The 26526-nt window shown below is 40.0% G+C and overlaps 1 pseudogene; it reads left to right on the forward strand.

The window, feature by feature from the left end:
• Positions 1-26526, forward strand: part of LOC149237688 (3-ketoacyl-CoA thiolase 2, peroxisomal-like) — a 105191-nt pseudogene that overhangs the window by 66396 nt on the left and 12269 nt on the right.

Here is a 26526-nt window from a genome sequence, read left to right on the forward strand (position 1 = left end):
AGGAACCTGTTAGATGGAACAAGAAACAGAATGCAAATAAGAAAAGCTATTACACTCATGAAGACAGTGATGGACTTTCAAATAGTGATGAAGATGAACGAGGTAATGACTATAAACTTTTAATGGCTTTTGAAGATGATGATTACATGGATGCTATAGATGTGGATGGCTTTTATGAAGAGATTTCTAGACTCAAAACATGTTTAGAAGAAAAGAATGTGATCATTGATACTCTGCAATTCCAACTTGATGAAAAAGAAAAATTTCTTGAGAAGTTAGAATGTGAAATTGTTGGCCTTAGAAAAGAAATTGAGAAAACAAAGGCTCTTAATCTTAAATTTGTTAAAGGATCTGAAACTCTGGATGAGATTATCAATGTACAACGTTCTCCACTAATCAAGACAGGTCTGGGGTATAATGGAGAAACATCTCAAGCATCCACCTCAAATAGTTATCTCAATGTAGTAAGAAGGAATGAGCAAAAGCCCAATGGAGATCACCAGGTAAAACAGGGACGAATTACATCAAGAATAAACAAAGACTACCAGGTAAATCAGGGGCAATCCGCCTTAAGGATGAACAAAAGCTACAACTAGCCACAAGTAGAATCTTCTCAATTTGCCTCAAGAATGGATGACAATAGAAACTACAATCATTTGGTAGGTAGAGTTGATAATCGCAGAAGTTTCTTCAGTGGCCAATGTTTCTCTTGCCATAACTTTGGCCACAAAGCAGCTCAATGTGTTGCCTATAAAACAATCATGACTAGAGAAGCTAAAAAACAAAGAAATATGACTGGGATCATGAAAAGGACTTATAACAACTTTTCGGCCCTTGAAAATGAAATTGAATGTTCTATTTGTAATAACTTTGGTCATGAAGATTCTGAATGCAGGAGAAGGTTTTGGCAGACAAAGGAACAAGCCTCGAGTACCAGAACATGGAGAATAAAGGAACCACAACCAGAAAGATGTGGGATAGCTTTTTATGCAGAAGGACAGGAAAATCAATGGTACATCGACAGCGGATGTTCGAAGCATATGACAGGTGATAAAGAAAAACTTGAATCATATACTGCTTTAGAAAAGGGAAAGAAAGTTTCTTTTGGAAATGATACCCCTGCAGCCATAAAAGGAAAAGGCACTGCTCAGTTGAAAGAAAAGGTCAAAGCTAGAAATGTTTTGTATGTTGATGGCTTGAAGCATAATCTACTAAGTGTCAGTCAGATGTGCGATCAAGGAACCGAGGTAATATTTCGATCAAATGGATGTAGTGTTCGTGATCTTGATACAGGAAAAACAGTGATCAAAGGCAGAAGAACTCCAAATAATCTATACATATTTGAAGAAGGACAACAACAATGTTATTTGAGCAAGGATGATGAACACTGGTTATGGCACCGGAGGTTGGGGCATCTAAGTTTTTCAGAAATAAGGAAAGCATGCAAATACCAGGCAGTTCGTGGTCTTCCAGATATCAAAATTCCAGACAACACCATATGCAAATCATGTCAGTTTGGTAAGCAAACTAGAACTAACTTCCTTGAGAAGGAAGGATCAGCCAGCAAGCCTCTTGAACTAGTCCATACAGATGTATGTGGTCCATTTAGGACAAGGTCACCTCGAGGAGAAGAATACTTTATATTATTCATTGACGACTTCTCCAGGATGGTTTGGTTGGGACTTATGAAACACAAGGACAAAGCATTCGAAAAATTCAAATCTTTCAAAGCCTTGGCTGAAAACAATCAGATCACAAAATTAAGTGCCTCAGGTCTGACAGAGGTGGGGAGTTTACCTCAAATAAATTTTTCGATTTCTATGAAGAACATGGAATAAGAAGGGAATTCTCTAGAGCTAGGACTCCTCAGCGAAATGGAGTGGTGGAAAGGATGAACAGAACGGTTCAACAAATGGCTCGTGCTATGCTTGATGAGTCTGGAACTCCCGCAACCTTCTGGGGTGAAGCTGCATTTGCTGCGGTTGTTATTCTCAACAAAACAAATGTCCGAGTGAACAACACTCAAACTCCTCATGAGCTCTGGTATGGTGAGATTCCTTCGGTAAAGCATTTCAAAATTTTTGGAAGCAAATGCTATATTAAGAATAATGATGAACAGCTTGGAAAACTTGAACCTAGAGCAGATGAAGGCATTCTCCTTGGTTATTCTCCCCACAGCAAAGCATATAAGTGTTACAATAAAAGACTTGGAAGAATTGTTGACAGTATTGATGTAGTGGTTGATGAAAAAGGATACATTCCTAAGCAAGTAAATTATGAAAATATCGAAGAGGATGAAGACTACCCTCCAAATCAGACTGAAGATGAAGAAGAACCTCAAGAAGCGCCAGAGGAACAGACAAGGATAGAAGAGAAGACTCCATCCAGGTATGTTCAAAAGAATCATCCAGAATCTCAAATCTTGGGGCAAAAGGAGGCAAGCATACAAACAAGAAGAACAATTGCAGAAGCTTCAAGCTATTTGGCATTACTCTCCTCCACTAAACCACAAAATGTAAGAGAGGCATGCAAAGATGAATGTTGGGTCAAGGCAATGGATGAAGAACTTGAGCAGATCGAAAAGAACAACACTTGGGAGTTGGTTCCTAAACCAAAAGATAAGAATTTCATAGGGACAAAATGGGTCTTCAAAAATAAGTTGAATGAAAATGGGGAAGTAATTAGAAACAAGGCCAGACTTGTTTGTAAAGGGTATGCTCAACAAGAAGGAATAGACTTTGAAGAAACTTTTGCTCCAGTTGCAAGACTTGAGGCCATCTGAATGTTCCTTGCTCTCTCAAGCTTTCAGAAATTCAAAGTATTTCAAATGGACGTGAAATCAGCCTTTCTGAATGGAGACTTAGAAGAAGAAGTATATATTGAGCAGCCAGATGGTTTCATTCTTGGGAATGATCCAAATCTTGTATGCAGACTGAAAAAGGCTCTCTATGGTCTTAAACAGGCTCCAAGGGCTTGGTACTACCGTTTGGACAAATATCTTCATCAACAAGGTTTTTCAAAAGGATCAGCAGATAGCAATCTTTATATAAAAATTGAAAATGACAAATTGCTAATACTTGTTGTGTATGTAGATGATATTATCTTTGGCAGCAATGAAGAAGCCATGAGTCAAAGCTTTGCCTTGGTGATGCAGAAAGAATTCGAAATGTCTTTGCTTGGAGAGCTGACATATTTTCTTGGTCTACAAATCCAACAAAATGAAGGCGGTATCTTTTTGTCTCAAACCAAGTACCTCAAGCAGATTTTGAAGAAGTATGGCATGGAAGATGCAAAACCAGTATGTACCCCCATGGTTACAGGATGCAGCCTCAGTGCAAATGATGAATCAGCAGCAGTACATCAGCCAACCTATAGATCTATGATTGGAAGTCTACTTTATTTGACAAGTACCCGACCAGACATCATGCATGCAGTGGGAATAGTTGGAATATTTCAGGCAAATCCAAAGGAAACTCATCTTCAGGCAGTGAAGAGAATTTTCAAGTATCTTCAAGGAACTCAAAACTATGGCTTATGGTATCCTAGAGATACAGATCTCACACTTCATGCTTATACAGATGCAGATTGGGCTGGAAGCGTGGATGACAGGAAGAGCACAAGTGGTGGTGCATTCTTTATGGGTTCCAGATTAGTATCTTGGTTCAGCAAGAAACAGAGTTCGATTGCTTTATCTACAGCTGAAGGGGAATATGTGGCTGCTGCATCATGTTGCACTCAACTTCTTTGGATGATGCAGACCTTGCAGGATTTTCAAATCACTTGTACACCACCTATCTCTATCTTATGTGATAATACAAGTGCAATTAGCATTTCAAAGAACCCAGTCATGCATTCAAAGACCAAGCATATACCGATCAAGTATCACTTTCTCAGGGAACAAGTGCTTGAACAAAAGGTCAAGTTGGAGTATGTTCCTTCTAAGGAACAGGTTGCTGATATACTCACCAAACCATTGCCTAGGGAGACCTTTGAATACCTCAGGCAAAAGCTGGGGGTAGTTGATGCATCATCTTGTTGTTGAATCTCATCTGTTTCAGAGATTGTTGGTTGTACGCGAGTTCATATGGGGTATACGCATACATTTGCTAGGTTATGGATTGGTCGGAGTTCGAATGGCACAGGTTCAGGGGGAGCATATATAATGCATTGTTGGCATTATGGTAGCACAAAAGGAGAACATGGATGCTGATCTGAATATGGCTGAAATATGTCTCTATCTCTTTCACGGTCATTTATGGTGTATGGTGGATTATGGTTCTTCTTGAAGAATTTTTTTTCTTTTGTAGATCTGGTCTATAGTCAGGGGGAGCATGATCAGCAGAGCAAAGACTTAAGCATGTTCTCAGGGGGAGCAAAACCCTTTGCCCTTGATGTCAAAGGGGGAGAATGACCTTGAGGATCTTGAGGTTGCCATCAAGTCCAAAGGGGGAGATTGTTGGCATTATGATTCAGGTTTGGCGCTATGGCACAGGTGTTGTACTTGATGGCAACTCACTCAAGTGACAAAACTCTGTTCAGGCTCTCAAAATGATGGAAAATAAGGGGTTCGCAGGTGCCCCGTTCATAAGGTGCGGACCCGCAGGTACGCCGACCAAGAAGTGTGGTCATACCTGCAGGTTCTCCGTTCAGAAGGTGCGGTCCCTCAGTTCACTCACTCCAATGCAGAGAAGCGTGCTCACATGGGGTTTCTTATGTTTGGCCCTTGGTATTTAGCCCGTCGTTCTTGATCCTATGGTTTTGGCCCGTGGTATAGGATCTAAATTATTGAATCCCGGTTTGGATCCCTTGTATTGGTTTTCGATGGTTTTGTCCCATGGTTTGAATAAGGGCTTACCTATAAAAAGGAAAGGAGATCACTTGGCTATATACTTGTGAAAAAATGAATATCTTAAGATCTGAAATTTTGGTAATCGGTTTTAAAGGCTAGATCTAAATCAAGGTGAAATTGAAGGCGAATCTATTGATAGGTTGTGATCTCTCGGGCGCATGATCAGATCTGTGGATCTGACTGCCTGTGGCACATTGGAGGACTGTTAATTTGGCCCTAATCAGAGGTTCGCAGGCGATCCACGGCGTAAGTGCGGGGGTCCGCAGCGCAGGAGAAGGCGCAGGTGCGGGGATCCGCAACGTAGCAGAAGGCGCAGGTGCGAGGTACGCAGCTCAGAAGAAGGCACAGTGCGGAGGTACGCAGGGAAACAAAAGAACCAGTTGCGGAGGTACGCTGTCAGGCAGACAATGCAGGTGCGAATCTAAGCAGAGGTACGCAGGGCAGCAAAAGGAGGAGGTGCAGAGATACGCAAAGCAGAAGACTGACCAGGTGCGGATCTACGTAGTTTAGACACAGAAGAGCTGCGGACATTCGCATGCCTCTATTGGTGAAGTTGCGGACCTATCTTGAAACATTTGTTGGTTGTCTTTTATCTATTGCTACAGAGTTCTGGGTTTAGATTTCTGGTATTACTTTTCTGTTTACAACATTCTGAGAAGTTGGGTGATTCATTGGTTGATTGTATAAGGGGATTGGGTGATTCGCATGTACTTGATGATTAATTGATCTTCTTGGATCCAGTCTGAAAATTAATGAAACGTGGTCCTTAAAGAAGTAAAAGAGCTAAGGGGGTTGTAGCTCCCTTCCAGGAGAGACTGGAAAACGAGAGAGGGTTGTAGCTCTCTGCAGGTTGCAGCCTATGTACTGGTAAAGGACTGCACCAGTACAAAATCATTGTAAAAGAAGTTTCTAATTGAAAGAAGATAGAGACATATTGCAGCAGGTGGTTTTCACCCACATTGGGTTTCCACCTTATATATGGTGTTCTTTGGTGTGATTATCTGTTTTTCTTGTTCTTGGTACTGACATACAAACTAATGATCAATATCTGAAGAAGAAATTAATTGAAAAGAATTTAATAATACTGATTCACCCCCCCCCCCCCCCCCCCCCCTCTCAGTATTATTTCCAACAGATCTTTCATCCTAATGGTTTTATAGGAAATAACAAATTTATTTGTCATTATTGAAAATTTTCCAAGACTCGTCATCATCTAGTACATAAAGGAAATAAAGAGAAATGACATTGCAATTAGGTTTATAATTTAAAATCTACCTATTAGAAATAGAAGCAAAAACAACCAATTTACTTGTTGTTGGAGGAGCTAGTTGGTCTACCTAACTTGTTTGATGAAAAGAGGGATAGTTGGCCTAGCCAACTAGCCCAAGTCTATTCAGTACTCATGTATGTAAAACAAGGATAACTAATGATTGATTAATTATCATGTCTGGTCAAACAATTAGACTTCCATAATTGTCCCGACAATATATGTGTGTGTGTGTGTGTGTGTGTACTAATTATGGTTCGATATATAATAAAGAATATATGTGTGTGCTTTTGTTGGTTCTCCATTATTGTGTCTCTTGTATCTTTATTTATGCTTGACGTGTATCTACTTGATGTCTTTCTCTTGGTAACAATGCATGATATTCACTAGGTTACAACACTTGCCATTGAATTCAACTCTCTATGAATATAAATAAAATTAAATGACAAAACACCTTCAATAAAATGATATATTACCATAATATACCTTTCCAAGTTTTTCTTGGTTGGTTTATATACCCTCTTAACCATATTAGTTATGAATTTTGGATATCTAAAAACATGCAAGTGTTTTCATGCCAACCCTAAAGCTTTCTCCAGACTTGAATATAAAGCTTCAAACCCAACAATATTTTTAACATGTGAAATTCAACTCGAAACAAAATAGGTGAGGTTTACCTCATGATGCATTAACATAATATCAACATCACTACCTTCACATGAAGAAGCACCATCAAATTATAGATGCCAAATTTGATCCTACTTGGGATTGAATTGGGAAACAGAAGAATATTCTTCTTATTTTGTGAAAATAACATAAGTACAAAGACCAGTTTTACTAATCATTCTTGAGAGGAGTGGGATGTGAGGGTGGGGTTATCATTAACCCAGAAAGGTATTTTGATCATGCATATGATTGGATCCCTGAAATTCACTCAAATAATCTTGCAGGAGCCTATAACCTCCTATAATATTTGAGGCTTGCTAACCCTATTCACATTCAAAGTCTCTTAGTGATAAGGGATTCAAAGAACATCATTTGTCATTTGAATTTTGTAGCAACCCCTAATTGATTTTCCATGTCAAAAAAATATAAGACCAAGGTCATGGGACACGTGTTCCAACCTGAATGGTGGGAAGACATCCTGGTGGGGATCAATTTCAGTTTCATTAATGACTAAGTAAATTGAAAAAGGCATTGGCAAAGGCAAAGAGGCAATAATTGGCATTTATTTCTGAAAATAAAGGAAAATAGGAGAAAAGGAAGGCAAAGAGACACATATTTGCATGAGAGGAAAAATGAAGGAAATTGAATAAAATAAAGGCCTCAGTGATAAAAAGGCTTCTAAGGATTAATTCATGGATTTTGTTGTATTAGCTTTTCTTAGTTGAGCCTTTTGAGTGTTCTGTTTTGGAGCTCTCCTTTCATTCTCTCATTCTCTCATACTCTTGCACACTTAGACCATTCTTGGAGTACTTTAGCATACAATTGATTTGGAGAAAGAAGTAAAAGGAAAGCAGGAAACCACAAGGAAACAATTGGATCAACAACTACAACTGGATTGCTTAGTAGGTAACAGGTTGCATGTTGATTTCCTTGTTGATTTCTGGATGCATGTGATTTTCCGGTTATGTGTTTTCATTGGCATGGAGAGTAGCTTGGATTGACAGTGGTTTTAGCCTTGCCTTGCCATTTTCTAGATAGCCATGTTGTTGTGGGTTTTTCCACTTGATTGTTTTTCTGATTGGTGCTCATATTCCTTATGGATCTGGGTTGGAACAAATGCACTGGAAGCCCTAGAACAACTTGGGTTGAGTTACTAGTCCTAGAGCCTAAGTTGGGACAAACACTCTGGAGCCCTTGGTGGGTTGAACTACTAGTCCCTAGATCTGGGTTGGACAAAAGTTTTGGAGCCTTAGAAGGTTGTGGGTTGAGTTACTAGTTCTTGGAGCCTTGGATAGCTTGGGTAGAGACCAATCTGGTTGGTGTTAGTGATGTTCGACCATAGAGGTGGAATCACTATGGTTGAGGGTTGAGGTGGTTTGGCCTCTGGAAGCCCTAGTTTGGTTTTGTCTTGGTTTATTCCATGAGATCCCACATTCATGCTTAGAATATGGCATAGGGGTGATTGGCTGAAAGAGGGATTTTGTTAAGCCCAATCTATGGCCAAGTGGTACATGGAAGTCCCTGACCTGGTTGGAATTTTCATATGTTAATATGATAAATTTCCTATTATGATTTATGAGCATTTGTAGTGATTATGTTGGTGATATTATGGCTGAGTTGCCATGGTTTCTATGTTGGTTATTTGTTGGTTACATGATGTATGTTATCTATGGATCTTGTCATGATTTATTTAGTTATATATTGGTTTATGAATATATGGACTAATAAGTGTTGTTGCAACTATGTGGAGAGGGCATAAAGCATTCTTTGTGATTCTCATATGAAACTCAGACTATTATGATCATATATGCATTCATAACCTGTAGCTTCTATGTTTTTCATGTGTTTGACAGAATGTCTGTTATGGATTAGGCAGTCTAGGTCAAGTTTTTTATTCGAGATTGAATGTTTAGCTTTATCTTCATGTTAGTTATGATTCTGGAAAGTCTCGTGAAATTATGGGTAGTGGTTTGGAGGTTGGCCTGAAAATTTGGCACAAATCTCGTGACCGCATGCTCAGAACTGAATATTTTAGGTCCTAACCATTGGTAGCTAAGCTTATGAGTGCGGTTTTAGCCTCATAACCGCATGGAAGTAGTGTGAATGGTGTGGTTGTGGGTCTAGGTTAGTGAAATAAGGTTCCAACTTAGGGATTGACCACCTGGGTTGTTTCTTCAACTCTTGGGCGATATGTAATCCCTGTAGGATGTCCGTCTATGGTCAGTTTGTAGGCCCCACTTCCTTAACTGGAACTAAGAGGTTGGGTCATGTCATAGTGACACCCGTCTCATGTTTACATTGGCAAGCTTATGAAAATGAGTAAATGTGGGGGGGGGGGGGTTATAGGGTGGTATCAGAGTGGGTTTTGTTCTCTTTGGGTGATATCTGATACCACAGGGTTGTATCAAAGTGGGTTTTTGTTCTCTTTAGGTGATATCTGATACCATAGAGTGGTATCAGAGATTCCAAGTTCAAACACTTGGACTAGTTGGGCTAAATTATATGGTTATGCATGCATAGTAGGTTAGACATGCATGGTGGTGGTCATTATGCGGTTTGTGTCATCATGATGTTTTCAGTATGTTATGATGTTGATATGTTGTTTGAGATGGAGCAAGAAATGCATATTATCAGAGCAAGGTTGCAGCATTGTACCTCAGGGTAAAAAGTAGATGATCATAAAGGTTTGTATGTTGGCATGCAATTATGATGGTTAATGGTTGTTATATGCATTGTGGCTATATACATGCTAGTCATTCTATTGTTGTTGTGGTTACATATATGATAGATGCTAGTTAATCAGTGTGATCATATGCATGTGCGTCGATAAGTCATGCAATGTAGTTAACTTGTTGTTATACGCATAGTGGTTATATGCATGATGATTATGGTCTTTGCATTTAAGTTCTTGATATTATTATGTATCATGCTAATCTGGATTAGTCTGTGCAGATGGTTATGGTTATGATATTCAGGTACGAGTCGATATACTTGTGATATTGTGTTGTACTAATCTAGACTGACTTGTGCAGATGTGATAGCCTCCCTTGAGATACATTGAGGTATGAGTTTGATTATGTCATCTATTTGGTTTATCTAACATGGTATGTTTGCAGGAAATAGAAGATCAGGGATGAAGAGTAGAGTAGTGGACTATGGTTCACATGACTCCCCTTACAAGCCTGACGTGAAATCTACGGAATGGAAAAGTGGCATGATTATGTGGTATGTTTTCAAGTACAAAATGTATGAGAAATGAAAATTAAGTTTTGGCAAGTGTGGTTAAACTTAGTAGAGCTTTGGAGATCCCATTTCCATAGTTGGACATTGGAGATCGGACCATTATAATAGATGCCTCCTTCTACCTTAGTGTGGACCATGGATAGTAAGGGGTTATGCTTACATGTTGTTTGAATGTTTGATTAATTGCATGATATGAGTATGTGTCTATATGGTTGCATGAAGGAATGATTTTGTTTTAAGATGGTTGTATTAACACAATATGTGTTGAGACAATTGATATGCACTTGAGTGCAAGTGGGTGATAGTTGTAGTATTATGACTAATGACTGTGAGTTGATTATGACATGATTGTTAGTCTTGGTAAAGGTTGATTTCAAATTAATATACACAATGTCTTGATCTTTGGAACATGTGACTGACATGTGTGAACAGTTGCAGGGCAACATGCTTGGTATTAGCATGACAAGGTAACAATTAATTTGTTTATATAACTAATAGTTGGGTGATGTGATAGCACATAATAAGACTCAATTGCAGCAAGGAAAAAGGTAAAAGAAAGGAATTGGGTGAGAATTCCTTTGGCTATGTTTGGAAACCACAATTCCAAATGAATGAGTACTTTGCATGAATACAAGAAGTCTTCTTAACCTTGATTTTGTCTAACATTATGTGGATATGTGCTATATTCATGAACATGTATTTGACAAGTATAACAACTGGTTTCCAATTATGGCTGGATTTGTTAAGGAATTAGAGTCCCTTGAGAGATGATATATGTACGTGTTCAGTTACAGGTCAGCGCATTGGGTACAACAAGGTAAGGTAACTGATATATTGTTATGTTTATTTATGCACTGATAGTTGTGTGTTTATGGCAGTATGATGCAGGGGATTGCATGGCAAAAGAGACTGCCATGAAATCTTGAAGAAGGCTCAGGTTGATTTCCCTTGGAAGCATTGGGAACCCATGGGGTTGAGTCATGGTGTTTGTTGCTAGTTTTTTGCTTTCAGTGCTTTGTGATTTGTTTGCGCTTTATTTGTAGTTATGTTTATGTATGGTGCATGGCCATGCCACTTTGTTTGCGGTGTTTTATGTTATTAGTTTTCATGGTTTTCTTCTTATTTGCTTCTTGTTCTTACCTTTTATGCTTTGAAGGTCTAGGGAATTGGTTGGGGGGAAGAGGAAATTTAATGGAGCTCAAAAGGAGCTTAATGAAACCCAACAGGTAATGTAAGACCCAGATGAAGCTCGGTGCATGTATAAGGGAAGCTGAAGGCAAGAATATGACAACCAATTGGATTAGTTGGGTCCATTGGGGTAAATGGACGGTGGCAGGACAGCCATGAAAAAGGTAACATGAATGGTAAAGTAAATGGATTTGAGGTGTCAAATGCCTTGGCTATGTTGGAAAGTGTTGTTCTCAATGTTGTGCATGTTATGCACCGATAAATGAAATTATCTTAACCTTGAACTTACGATATTTGGTAATTATGTTGTGATGATGATTATGTTAATGTGTATATATGTATATATATGTATGTATGTATGCCATTGTCTGACAAGGTCACCAGGGATCATTCTTGTGGAAGCATGATTTTTTATGCAAGTGAATGGCATAAAGAGGTTCCTAGTTTATGAGGAATCAGGTGGGCAGAGTAGCCATGACAGATCTATGAGTTCAGTATCATGTGGATATAAATTGATATTATGTACTTGTACTATGCCTATGTTTAATCAATGGAAGGCAATGTTGAAGGATACATGAACAGAATGAAAGCATGAGATCTGCAACATGCTGGGACAAGCATGGACAAGCATGGATGGTGAAAAGAACCACATACTCAAGATTTTGGTTGCGTATGCATGTAGTAAGGTGTAGGAAAGACACCAGAAGCAAGGTTTCCTGGTAGAGACAGTGTGGTGATATGTACATGTGGTGTTGTGTACATGTTGTATATTTGGTGTTGTGTACATGTGGTATTGTGCACATGTTGTACATGTGGTATTGTGTACATGTTGTACATGTGGTGTTGTGTACAGGTGGTGTTGTGTAAATGTTGTACATGTGGTGTTGCGTACATGTTGTACATGTGATACTGTGTACATGTGGTGTTGTGTACATGTTGCACATTTGGAGTTATTTTGACATAAAATCTTCACATTTGCTTTTCTTGTTTAGCAAAACCTTGCCTTTATAGAGTCTGAGGAATTATTTCTCACTTAAGGTTCTCCAAGCCATTTTTACTACTGGACTACACCTTTTGACAAATGTTACCTACAGGGTAAAACCTGTCAATTTACTTAGCCAATGCTTACTTGGGCATGATAGGAATTGAGGAGGGCTAGTCTAAATGCGATAGCTGGGAGGGGCGGTCCCACAGACTACTGGAAACATCTGCCGAGAGGGGTGCACATCACACAATAAACTGAAATCCATTTTACTTGTTTTAGCGCCCGACCTTTCACTTTAACCCCGTTGTGCCTAGTTTCAACAATTAAACCCATGTTTTTGTGTACATGTTGCACAAGTGGTGTTGTGTACAGGTTGTGTTGTGCACATGTTTTACATGTGGTGTTGTGTGCATGTTGTACATGTAGTGTTGTGTACATGTTGTACATATGGTATTGTGTACATGTCGTACATCTTGTGTTGTGTACATGTGGCACTGTGTTATGTGTATTGTGTAGTCATTGTATCGTGACATGTCTATTCGTTGTGTTGTACTCTGTGAACGTATATGTATTGTGTTGTACACTGGGTGTAAATGTATGTGTTGTGTTGTACACCGAGTGTAGGTGTATGTGTTGTGTTGTACATTAGGTGTAGATGTATGTATTGTGTGGTACAATATGTGTATGTGATTGAAAAGAAGAGAAGGCATTGGGTGCTTGTTGGGTTTGGTAACCGATTCAGTGTGTGTACAGAAGGGACAAGAACAAAGGCAAAAGAAAAGAATTATTTGAAAGATAAGTATCAGTATTTTATTTTAGTTTTTATTATGCATGTGATCTATTGTCCCTTAAGAAACCACTTTCCTAGCTGTGTAGAAATTGTGCTTAAGACATTAATGTTTATAATTATTGTCACTTGTTTGTCACTTAATTGTATGTTGTATTCTCAAACGAAGGACCTGAAAGACTTGGTTTTTAACCCTTAATACTTAGGTGACATGAAAATATCATAATGCCATTTGATTGCTGAATATAAATGATGAATGAAGAAAGCTTGAAGAAGTCAGAGACAATATGTTGTTTTACACAGAATCTATTATCTGTGACACTTGGAGAAGTTAAAGATAATATGTTGTCTTACACAGAAACTACTATCTGTAACTTAAAAGAATTGCAGAGGTAGGAACTTCAAGTATAGGAGCGCTCTTTTAAGGGATTTTAACTTCATTTACATAAGCAAATAAAGACCTGTAGCTTCATTACCATACTTAAAGGAAGAAAACATATGATGACACATAATAGAGAAGTCACAAAATCATACCCAACAATGTGTGGAAAACTTCTGATTCTTTCATTAATCAACAATTTTATCAAGAATACAGTAGCCTAGTCTCCAGGTTCTCCAAAGTTCGAACCCTTTCTTTGTAAATTTTCCTCTTTTTATACATTATGAGATAGTTGGTAATCACCAAAACTGTCATACTGCTTAACTATCTATTAACTGTCTAAAGTAAAAATCACTACAGAATATTACATTATAGGGTAAAAGACACCTCATTCTCAAGATAATAAAATAACAAGAAGTAACAGAATTTAGAATGGTTATTCGTTGTTCGGATATGTGACTTGGCTGCTGATGAAGTTTCTCTGTAGAAGTTCTGATAATGGTTAAACTATTTTAACACAACAAACTGCATTTTGAAAAAACTCTGTGTGTGGACTTGGGCCCACGTATGTATCGGGAGTGTTCCGATTGGCGGAAACACAAAGAAACCCGACCAATTACCGTTGCCTTTGGAATTTTAGTCGTTTGTCTCTAACTTTGGTTATTTTGCTAAAACAACGAAATCAATTGATTTACGCGAAATATGGAAAATCACAGAACTGAAAAGGATTTAGACTTTGGCTCATAAACTTATCACGTCCACCTAAGATGTGCACGATCACCATCCGATCACCCAGTCAATGGACGGTCCGATCCTTCGGAATTCAACGAAACTTTAGACCTGTTGATCAAAACCTTATCACGCCCGTTTTTTCAACAACCCTTCGACTCCCACATGGACCCTGTTAGTGTCGGTCTTGAAAGCCCTCCATCAGTGATCAAAGCTCTTTGCATTTGCATTAGTAGGTGTCTCATCAGTGTCAAAGTTTGCATCCCGTTAGGCATGCCATAACCCTGATGGAGGAGCTGGTCCATTTATACCCCTCTTGGCTTTGCTGGATCAGGTCATATCAGTTTTTGAGCTTTTCAAGCTTGTCTTGTTTTGTCTTAAGGTCAAAAGTCTTAGGTCTAGGGTTTTGGTCATTTGTCTCAGCAAGGTCATGTCTTTGAAAGTCCTTGAGTGCCCAGCAAGCCAGAGGGAGGTTTGTAAACATGTTTCTTTGATATTTTCATCATGTACAGTTCATTTCTAACCTTGGATTTAAAAACTCTGTTTTTTAAAGCCAAGGTCATGTTAATTTTTTGTAAAAAGAATGAAATTCCAAAAAGTCTTCAAAAAGGCAGCAATAACCCTGGTCCCCTTGCCACAGTCCTTCAGATGATCTACCTGCAAAAAGAGTCAAAGCAAAGCACTCAAAAAGTCAAATTCAGAGTAAAGGAAACCAAGAAATCAGTGTTTTAAAAAAGTGTCAAAAATAAACTTTATAAAGTGGGTTTATGGATGAAATTTTTTCAAATGAAGTTTATAAAAGGTCATATTCCCTCCTTTCACTCTCATTGTGCATTCTAAAGCTTGCAAGAGAGGTTTTGAGAGAGTGATAGGCGAAAGGAGCAAAATCGCAGTGATTTCGGGCAGCAAGGTGGTGCGCGACCCGTTGAAGGTGTGCGACCCGTCCAGAACCTTTCCACAGTGCAAAATTACTACGGGCGCGACCCGTTGGGAGGCCTGCGCGACCCGTTGAGCTGTTTGCCTCCAAAACTTCAAACAAATTTCTCCATCTCCCTTCAACTCATCTCAATCGGTCGAGGTAGGCTCTTTATGCATGGTTTTTGAGATTGGTGATGGATGCAAGTCTTCATGCTATGATTTTAACCTCAAAACTTGCAAATGAATGAATTTATATGGCTGCAATGTTCATGCCCAAATTGTGTTAGGGTTTATGATGTTTCAAGTTGTTTTTTCCCTTCGGTTGATTTCCTTTCCCTTTCCTTTTGCCCACACTCATATGTACATTTCCTTTTCCCATGATTATTTTATAAATGACATACAAATCCCCTTCCCATCCCTAAATCACTAAAATGTAAACCCTACCCCTCTCCCAAAGCATACAAAACCCTAATTTCCCTCTACCATATACATGTAAAAAACAAAGAAAAGATTCATGTGAAAATAGTAGCAAATGTTGGTGAATATATCAGCAAATTTTGTATATGGTTTCCCTATTTCCCTATTGATACATGTATGCATATGTGCTCATGTTCACTTGTATGCATGTTTTTTCCCATATGTAATACTCTTTGCAAATGATTTCCCTATCACAAATATGTGTTCCTTTATGAATATGATTTGCAAAATTTCCCTTAAAAATTCCCTGTTATCTTATATATTCCCATTCCTTGTTAAAAATTCCCTCCCCTAACATCTCCCTCATGTTTGGTTCCCCTTGAAACAGCATAGATTTCAGCACCTTTTGCAGGCAGAGACAGCAGTTCAGTTTGTCCACTTTGCTCCAAAACCATGTCAGAAACCGAAATTTATGAGCAAAGTGATGACCATTCATCATCTACAGAGGTTGAGGAACAGAGGAGGCCTCGTAGAGGAGGTAAGGGAGGACATCATAAGCAGGAGGAGCCTACTTCTTTGGCAGAATTACAGGCTTGTCCTTTGGCAGTGAATTGCTTCCAGTACATGTCTTGCTATCAGTTTTGTGAGAGGATCTCTCAGATTCAGCATCATAGAGAGTTGGCCCGCTTGTTTGTCTTACACCTCCATGATGGACATGTCACTCTTGCAGGGGTGAACTTCACATTGACACCTGAGGTGATCTCACAGGCTACAGGGATACCAAATGTGGGTGAGGTGTGGCCTAAGCGCAGATTACTTGATTTTGTTCACTTTGAGCCCTATGTCCGGCCATCATTTGTGAGACTGTTGACGGGTGTTTTCCCATTCAGATTTCTCCGGAGCGAGTATGCTCCCCTCATGAGACTTATTATGCATTACTTTACCTGTGAGGGCAGATTTTCACAGGTGTATTCATATCACATTCGCCTTTTGATGCATTTCACCGAGTAAGGATGATGAACCTCCCGGTCTTCTTGTTTCATAACATTCAGAGGATGGTGCCCATGTTGCAGAGGAAGACCCCGGCTCAACAGTACAGGAGCCTTTGCCATTATGGTTTGATTCAGCTCATAGTCTCACATCAGTTGATTCAGCAGGGCATCTCATGGGAGGAGTTCATCTCCCGTGAGTTTTTCACAGTGCCACCTCAGCCACATCAGGAGGCCATTCATGAGGAGGGAGGACCATCTCAGCAGCCTGATGCTCCCATCACCCGACATGTCAGCTCCACTCCTTTGGTCACCTATCAGAAAGGCCCAAGGGCCTTATTTGCAGCAGCTAGGCGAGTACTATCTCCACATCAGGTGGAAGGGGTCTCGCCTTCATCTTCAGCTCAGCGAGTGTTATCTTCACATCAGGTGGAAGGGGCCTCGCTTTCTTCATCAGCACAGGTACTGCAGAGGGGCAAAGAGCCCATGATTCATGAGGATCCGGTGATTGATCTTGAGGCCAGTTCTCCTAGCCAAGAGGCAAAGGAGATCATTCAGCATCTCAGGGCCGAGAATGATGTTTTGCAGAGGAGACTTGAGGGTGCCCAATGGACCATCACCTACCTGGAGCAGCGGAACAAACAGCTAGAGGAGGAGAAAGTTCTTGATGAGCTATGGAGGATTCGTAGTGACCGAGTCCTAAACCGAAGGAGGCCCGGTGATCCTTTGCCTGCTGACCGTGAGTCTATGCTTATCCAGGTCAATGCACATTTAGAGAGGCTGTTGGCTAAGGCCAACCAAGAGAAGAAGCTGCTGAGAAACATGAAAAATCACTATTGGGCAAGGATGCATGTCTGCAAGGCTAAAATGAAAGTTTTTCAAAGGAGGTTGACCGAGGCACTAAAACGGAGAAAAAGGCCAAATCCACTCCGTATCTTGGCTGAGGCATCCCTCAAGGATCATGGCACACACTATCATCATCTACAGCACAAATCCCAAAAAAATTTGAGAATTTTGGGTAATTTTGGTATTTTTGGGAAATTTACAGGTTTTGGCTTCTCAACAGGTCTCACCCCCGGTGAGACCCTTTGTCATCGTAGCTCCGTTTTGCAAAAACTCAACATTTCTAGATTTTTCATGCAAAGTTACATATGCCTATGGATGGACTTGAGTTTTTATGGAGTTTTGGGCCTCCAAAAGGTCAAAATACATGCAAAATTTGACTTTCTGCCCCTTTTTTGAGTTGCAAAAGCAGTCTTGGGAGAATTGACTTTTGACTAGGCAAATGACCTCCAAATCCAAAATTCTAGTTGGGTTGGAAAGTAGACTCAGATACCTTTCCAACAAGCTATCCTGCACCTCATTCTGACACCAGGAAGGCCTCCAAACAGAGCTCCAAAGTGCGCGACCCGTTGAGGAAATGTGCGTGACCCGTTGAGGAAATTGTGCCAGATTTGACCAGTTCAGCCCAGAAAACGCAGTTTGGCTCCAGTTTGACTTTTTGAGGTGGATGGTGGTCCTCTTGGATGTAATTATGACCCTTTTTGGATACTTTTACTCTTGTTTAACTCTTCTAGAAGTTTCTTTCATGTAAAGGGTAAAAATTGACTGTATGAACTGGTTTCCAAATTTATAGAGGCAAGTTGTTTTGACTGCCTATTTTCTAGTGCTTAGTTTAGAAGTGGTTCAAACAGCTCCTAGGATAGTGAGCTCGACCCATGGAGGCAGGGAAAGAGGTTAGATCATCTATATTATGTGATTTCTTGCTCATTTTCATGGTTGGACTCTTGAGGGAGAAGCTATCATTGTATTATCACTTGTATCTCTGCAATTTTTGGCTAAGGAAGACCAGGGTTTTGCAGTCATCTTTGGGATTCTTGTGGACTCATGTGTTGATGGTGTGTTTCTTCATGTTATTGTAAGCTTTGTTATGTGATTCATTTCCTTTCTATACTGCTGCATATTAAACGAATGAAGTGATAAAGTTAGAATTCATGATTGCCATGCTCTGCTTTTAAATTTGTTTAATTTCTATGTTTTCAACTGTCTAAAGAGAATTCAAATTCATTGTTTGCTCTCTTTAGCCTTCTTATATTTCTTCCTAATCATCCACTTCAGCTAAAGACATCAATACAGGCTCCTACCTCGCCCCAAAGACCCCCCCTGCAGAAACTGTGTCCAATCCCCGCACCCAAAATTGCAGCTCCTCAATTTGCCACCAAAAACCCCAAAAATCCCCATATCAACCTTTATAATCAGTTTACTAGCCTAATATCAGTGTTACCTTGTTGGTCATCTCATCTTATTGAAAATCTACCGAGATTGACCGGAGAGAGCCTTCTCCTGCCCCGTAGGGCTAGCTACGAGGCTGAATGGTTTGATGTAGCTTTGAGATTTGCCTTTTTCAGCCTGAGGTGAAATTTCAAGTGCTAACATATTGGCGACCATACTGGGGAGAACAAACTTGTTTGTGGGTTGATGTGTTTGTTTCATAAGTCTTAGACGGAGCCTGAAGTTATGCCAGGTAGCCTTCGAAAACGCTCTTGTTTTACATCAGCGCAAGTAGATAAACGCTACTTCAGTCAATCTCCGTGAGCTTGTGAATACGACCACTTCATTTGCATTTCGCCCCAGTACATGTATCAAGTTCAGATCTGATTGTTGATAGTGGACAACGATCAGACACTTGAAAGGCTGAAATCATTCACTGGCGACTCCTTCACTGAAAAATCCAGAGATCAATGCTTCATGGTGACTTCACTGCAGGAAGATTAGTAGCTTTGAGCTTTTCAAGATGGATCGGATTGCAAGAAGATATGCTCCCTTGAGCCGAGATCACATCCCTGGTTTTCCAAATAAAATTCCGAAGGTAGATTGGTCAAGGAATCTGCCTATATTTAATGATGATGGTAAGAAGGATGCTGCTTTACATCTAGTTAGACTTCATATGCATATTCGCAAGTTGAAGGTGCATTTTCCTGAAGATTGCTTGATGAAGATATTCTTGGCCACTCTAGAAGGTACAGCTCAATCATGGTATGAAAGTTTGCCGCCTGCTTGTATTTATTGTTTAAAGGATTTTCATGCTATGTTCATTGAAAGATATAAGGACTCTTATCCATCATTGAATTTAGTTCAAGACTGTTGCAAGCATGCCTATAGTTTTATTGAAAGCCTTGAGAAGTTTTATGAAGATGATAATTTCATGGATGAAGAGATCATGGAAGCCCTGTATGAAAAGCCGTTTCAGCAGCACATAGAAATCTTAGAGGATGCTTGTCAAGATCAGCAGGTTGAAGATGGCCATATGGCTGTAATTGATGAAAGAGAAGAGCTTGTTTCAGATCTGCCCACAGAAGAAGACAGCGTGCAAGGTAGCCAAGATTCAATTTTAGAATGTAATGCAGTCAACTCAGCTATTTCAGATCAAAATTCAGATCATGGTGACCAAGAATACCTTGTGTTGAATCCTATAAAGAAGAACTCGACTGTTGAGATCAGCTGGCATGAAGAAAACGAAGTTACAAATCTAAGTGCTCCCACCTCACCGGAACTAGATCTTCATGAGGAGGTAATTCAGCCAGCTCATGAACAGCAAGATGAGATCTTTGTTCAAGTAAGTGAAAAATCTTCTTTCAATCATAATTTGGATAGTTTGATTGCCATGTCATATGAAGATGATCAACAATGTTTCCAAGTTTCAGAAGATCAGGACTGTCATTCAGATTTTTCATGTTTTGAAATGTTATTTCAAGAAGACAAGACTTGTTTAAGCAGAAGAGAACAAAAGGCATTGTCTCCTTTGTCTGAAGAGGAGATAGATCAGCTTTTGAAAGGTCTTGTTACAGCCCAAGCTACAGCAGATTTGCAATGCACACATAGTCAGGAAAGTGTTGGGGAAACTTCTTCCTCTGTTGAAGAAGATGATTGTCTTGTAGATCAGCAAACAGATAATGTTTTCCTTCATAAAGATGATAATCCGGCTGTCATATCATATGAAGATCACTTACCATATTGTCTGACTACCGAAGATCAGAGCATACAAGATTACCTTTCAGATTCTTCATATGTTTCATGTGCTGAAGTGTTTTTCCAAGAAGAGATCTGCTCATCCATTTGTTCGGAGTTTTTTGAAGCCCATGAGCATACTTTTATCGAAGCACATGATGAAGGTAGATCAGAATTCGAAACAAAAGACACCTTGTTCTTTCAGCAGGAGGTGGCAATGTCAAATCTTCATGCTTTTTACGATCCTCTAGCAAGTTTGTTACAGTCAGCAGTGAAAGTGATTATTGTTGTGTTCAGTGATGAAGGAGATCATGGTCAGCTATGTTTTTGGATGCCCAGTTACCAGTATCTATTGTTGATCATGAGATCTGATTGGGAGAATCAGTCAAGAAGGCATCTGCTTGATTGGTTGCATTGGCATTATGATATAGTTTGATGTATATTGTCTTGTAAGAAACACAGGTGGTTGTCATCATGATTTCAAATCTTGATGGATTGCTGCCCTTCAAAAAGCTTTGTAAGTTCTTGTTTTAGTTAAGTCAGTCATGAGTCATATGTGTTTGGTCTGTTGAGTGAGTTTTTTCAAGTTATTTCATTTTGCCATCGAGTCGGTTTGAGTCAAGCTTCAGTTAAGTTTCAGTCAGTTTTCAGTCAAGTTTTCATTCAATAAATGTCTCAAAGGTTTTGTGTTCTCCGTTCAAAATAATGACTCCATTGCCCAATGATTGTAAGGCACTGGTCTGCTCTCCCAGAGGTCTAAGGTTCTTGGCACCTCCAAGGAGCTACCATCCCCATTGGAGCCAATGTTAGTGCCGGTCTTGAAAGCCCTCCATCAGTGATCAAAGCTCTTTGCATTTGCATTAGTAGGTGTCTCATCAGTGTCAAAGTTTGCATCCCGTTAGGCATGCCATAACCCTGATGGAGGAGCTGGTCTATTTATACCCCTCTTGGCTTTGCTGGATCAGGTCATATCAGTTTTTGAGCTTTTCAAGCTTGTCTTGTTTTGTCTTAAGGTCAAAAGTCTTAGGTCTAGGGTTTTGGTCATTTGTCTCAGCAAGGTCATGTCTTTGAAAGTCCTTGAGTGCCCAGCAAGCCAGAGGGAGGTTTGTAAACATGTTTCTTTGATATTTTCATCATGTACAGTTCATTTCTAACCTTGGATTTAAAAACTCTGTTTTTTAAAGCCAAGGTCATGTTAATTTTTTGTAAAAAGAATGAAATTCCAAAAAGTCTTCAAAAAGGCAGCAATAACCCTGGTCCCCTTGCCACAGTCCTTCAGATGATCTACCTGCAAAAAGAGTCAAAGCAAAGCACTCAAAAAGTCAAATTCAGAGTAAAGGAAACCAAGAAATCAGTGTTTTAAAAAGTGTCAAAAATAAACTTTATAAAGTGGGTTTATGGATGAAATTTTTTCAAATGAAGTTTATAAAAGGTCATATTCCCTCCTTTCACTCTCATTGTGCATTCTAAAGCTTGCAAGAGAGGTTTTGAGAGAGTGATAGGCGAAAGGAGCAAAATCGCAGTGATTTCGGGCAGCAAGGTGGTGCGCGACCCGTTGAAGGTGGTGCGCGACCTGTTGGGCGGTGCGCGACCCGTCCAGAACCTTTCCACAGTGCAAAATTACTACGGGCGCGACCCGTTGGGAGGCCTGCGCGACCCGTTGAGCTGTTTGCCTCCAAAACTTCAAACAAATTTCTCCATCTCCCTTCAACTCATCTCAATCGGTCGAGGTAGGCTCTTTATGCATGGTTTTTGAGATTGGTGATGGATGCAAGTCTTCATGCTATGATTTTAACCTCAAAACTTGCAAATGAATGAATTTATATGGCTGCAATGTTCATGCCCAAACTGTGTTAGGGTTTATGATGTTTCAAGTTGCTTTTTCCCTTCGGTTGATTTCCTTTCCCTTTCCTTTTGCCCACACTCATATGTACATTTCCTTTTCCCATGATTATTTTATAAATGACATACAAATCCCCTTCCCATCCCTAAATCACTAAAATGTAAACCCTACCCCTCTCCCAAAGCATACAAAACCCTAATTTCCCTCTACCATATACATGTAAAAAACAAAGAAAAGATTCATGTGAAAACAGTAGCAAATGTTGGTGAATATATCAGCAAATTTTGTATATGGTTTCCCTATTTCCCTATTGATACATGTATGCATATGTGTTCATGTTCACTTGTATGCATTTTTTTTTCCCATATGTAATACTCTTTGCAAATGATTTCCCTATCACAAATATGTGTTCCTTTATGAATATGATTTGCAAAATTTCCCTTAAAAATTCCCTGTTATCTTATATATTCCCATTCCTTGTTAAAAATTCCCTCCCCTAACATCTCCCTCATGTTTGGTTCCCCTTGAAACAGCATAGATTTCAGCACCTTTTGCAGGCAGAGACAGCAGTTCAGTTTGTCCACTTTGCTCCAAAACCATGTCAGAAACCGAAATTTATGAGCAAAGTGATGACCATTCATCATCTACAGAGGTTGAGGAATAGAGGAGGCCTCGTAGAGGAGGTAAGGGAGGACATCATAAGCGGGAGGAGCCTACTTCTTTGGCAGAATTACAGGCCTGTCCTTTAGCAGTGAATTGCTTCCAGTACATGTCTTGCTATCAGTTTTGTGAGAGGATCTCTCAGATTCAGCATCATAGAGAATTGGCCCGCTTGTTTGTCTTACACCTCCATGATGGACATGTCACTCTTGCAGGGGTGAACTTCACATTGACACCTAAGGTGATCTCACAGGCTACAGGGATACCAAATGTGGGTGAGGTGTGGCCTAAGCGCAGATTACTTGATTTTGTTCACTTTGAGCCCTATGTCCGGCCATCATTTGTGAGACTGTTGACGGGTGTTTTCCCATTCAGATTTCTCCGGAGCGAGTATGCTCCCCTCATGAGACTTATTATGCATTACTTTACCTATGAGGGCAGATTTTCACAGGTGTATTCATATCACATTCGCCTTTTGATGCATTTCACCCGAGTAAGGATGATGAACCTCCCGGTCTTCTTGTTTCATAACATTCAGAGGATGGTGCCCATGTTGCAGAGGAAGACCCCGGCTCAACAGTACAGGAGCCTTTGCCATTATGGTTTGATTCAGCTCATAGTCTCACATCAGTTGATTCAGCAGGGCATCTCATGGGAGGAGTTCATCTCCCGTGAGTTTTTCACAGTGCCACCTCAGCCACATCAGGAGGCCATTCATGAGGAGGGAGGACCATCTCAGCAGCCTGATGCTCCCATCACCCGACATGTCAGCTCCACTCCTTTGGTCACCTATCAGAAAGGCCCAAGGGCCTTATTTGCAGCAGCTAGGCGAGTACTATCTCCACATCAGGTGGAAGGGGTCTCGCCTTCATCTTCAGCTCAGCGAGTGTTATCTTCACATCAGGTGGAAGGGGCCTCGCTTTCTTCATCAGCACAGGTACTGCAGAGGGGCAAAGAGCCCATGATTCATGAGGATCCGGTGATTGATCTTGAGGCCAGTTCTCCTAGCCAAGAGGCAAAGGAGATCATTCAACATCTCAGGGTTGAGAATGATGTTTTGCAGAGGAGATTTGAGGGTGCCCAATGGACCATCACCTACCTGGAGCAGCGGAACAAATAGCTAGAGGAGGAGAAAGTTCTTGATGAGCTATGGAGAATTCGTACTGACCGAGTCCTAAACCGAAGGAGGCCTGGTGATCCTTTGCCTGCTGACCGTGAGTCTATGCTTATCCAGGTCAATGCACATTTAGAGAGGCTGTTGGCTAAGGCCAACCAAGAGAAGAAGCTGCTGAGAAACATGAAAAATCACTATTGGGCAAGGATGCATGTCTGCAAGGCTAAAATGAAAGTTTTTCAAAGGAGGTTGACCGAGGCACTAAAACGGAGAAAAAGGCCAAATCCACTCCGTATCTTGGCTGAGGCATCCCTCAAGGATCATGGCACACACTAGCATCATCTACAGCACAAATCCCAAATTTTTTTGAGAATTTTGGGTAATTTTGGTATTTTTGGGAAATTTACAGGTTTTGGCTTCTCAACGGGTCTCACCCCCGGTGAGACCCTTTGTCATCGTAGCTCCGTTTTGCAAAAACTCAACATTTCTAGATTTTTCATGCAAAGTTACATATGCCTATGGATGGACTTGAGTTTTTATGGAGTTTTGGGCCTCCAAAAGGTCAAAATACATGCAAAATTTGACTTTCTGCCCCTTTTTTGAGTTGCAGAAGCAGTCTTGGGAGAATTGACTTTTTACTAGGCAAATGACCTCCAAATCCAAAAATTCTAGTTGGGTTGGAAATTAGACTCAGAGACCTTTCCAACGAGCTATCCTGCACCTCATTCTGACACCGGGAAGGCCTCCAAACAGAGCTCCAAAGTGCGCAACCCGTTGAGGAAATGTGCGCGACCCGTTGAGGAAATTGTGCCAGATTTGACCAGTTCAGCCCAGAAAACGCAGTTTGGCTCCAGTTTGACTTTTTGAGGTGGATGGTGGTCCTCTTGGATGTGATTATGACCCTTTTTGGATACTTTTACTCTTGTTTAACTCTTCTAGAAGTTTCTTTCATGTAAAGGGTAAAAATTGACTGTATGAACTGGTTTCCAAATTTATAGAGGCAAGTTGTTTTGACTGCCTATTTTCTAGTGCTTAGTTTAGAAGTGGTTCAAACAGCTCCTAGGATAGTGAGCTCGACCCATGGAGGCAGGGAAAGAGGTTAGATCATCTATATTATGTGATTTCTTGCTCATTTTCATGGTTGGACTCTTGAGGGAGAAGCTATCATTGTATTATCACTTGTATCTCTGCAATTTTTGGCTAAGGAAGACCAGGGTTTTGCAGTCATCTTTGGGATTCTTGTGGACTCATGTGTTGATGGTGTGTTTCTTCATGTTATTGTAAGCTTTGTTATGTGATTCATTTCCTTTCTATACTGCTGCATATTAAACAAATGAAGTGATAAAGTTAGAATTCATGCTTGCCATGCTCTGCTTTTAAATTTGTTTAATTTCTATGTTTTCAACTGTCTAAAGAGAATTCAAATTCATTGTTTGCTCTCTTTAGCCTTCTTATCTTTCTTCCTAATCATCCACTTCAGCTAAAGACATCAATACAGGCTCCTACCTCGCCCCAAAGACCCCCCCTGCAGAAATTGTGTCCAATCCCCGCACCCAAAATTGCAGCTCCTCAATTTGCCACCAAAAACCCCAAAAATCCCCAAATCAACCTTTATAATCAGTTTACTAGCCTAATATCAGTGTTACCTTGTTGGTCATCTCATCTTATTGAAAATCTACCGAGATTGACCGGAGAGAGGCTTCTCCTGCCCCGTAGGGCTAGCTACGAGGCTGAATGGTTTGATGTAGCTTTGAGGTTTGCCTTTTCAGCCTGAGGTGAAATTTCAAGTGCTAACAGACCCGATAAGAAATAAAACTACCAGTTAAAGATTTATTGGGTCAGATTTTAAAAATAAAACCCATTTACTTTTCGACGCGACATTCGTCGAATCTCGTCCCTTTCGATGGACAACTACGATTGATCCAGACTTCAATGGATTAAACTGCATTTCATACACCATCGCGTCTAATTTCTGAAATAAACTTTGTTCTAGTTACCCACGCGATTGTCGTCGGATCTGTTGCCTTGCAAGCGAACAACTCAGATCTTCTCACGGGTTTCTCACATTCAAAAGCCATCAATAAAATAAAATAAGTTATTTCTTTCAAATTTCCACTTTTCCCCTTATTTCGCTACAACATAATATTTGATTTTTTTCATTTTTGTAATAAAACTGAAAATAAAATTAAAAGGACAATGGATGCTACAACATCTGGCTCCACCTGGGGATAGTGCTTTTGCCACAAAAGCACTAAGAACCACAGATCAGTGCCTTCACCTCGGGCATGGAGTCACATATTGCTTAGCCAATTAAACTTCTATGGAATTTGTACAATGGATTCACTCCAGTATCTATAATGACAGGATGCTTATGCTTCAGAACTTGAAGTAAAGCTTGAGGTACTTTCCATTGGCAGGCAACTGCAAAGATTCACTATCAAGATTCTCCAGGAAGAATGTATTATTTGTCCTTGCTTCTATAAT

The sequence above is a fragment of the Pinus tabuliformis genome, chromosome 8 (genome assembly GCF_031772625.1).
Source record: "Pinus tabuliformis cultivar Carrire ecotype Pingquan chromosome 8, CPIR1, whole genome shotgun sequence".
In the NCBI taxonomy this organism is placed as follows: domain Eukaryota; kingdom Viridiplantae; phylum Streptophyta; class Pinopsida; order Pinales; family Pinaceae; genus Pinus; species Pinus tabuliformis.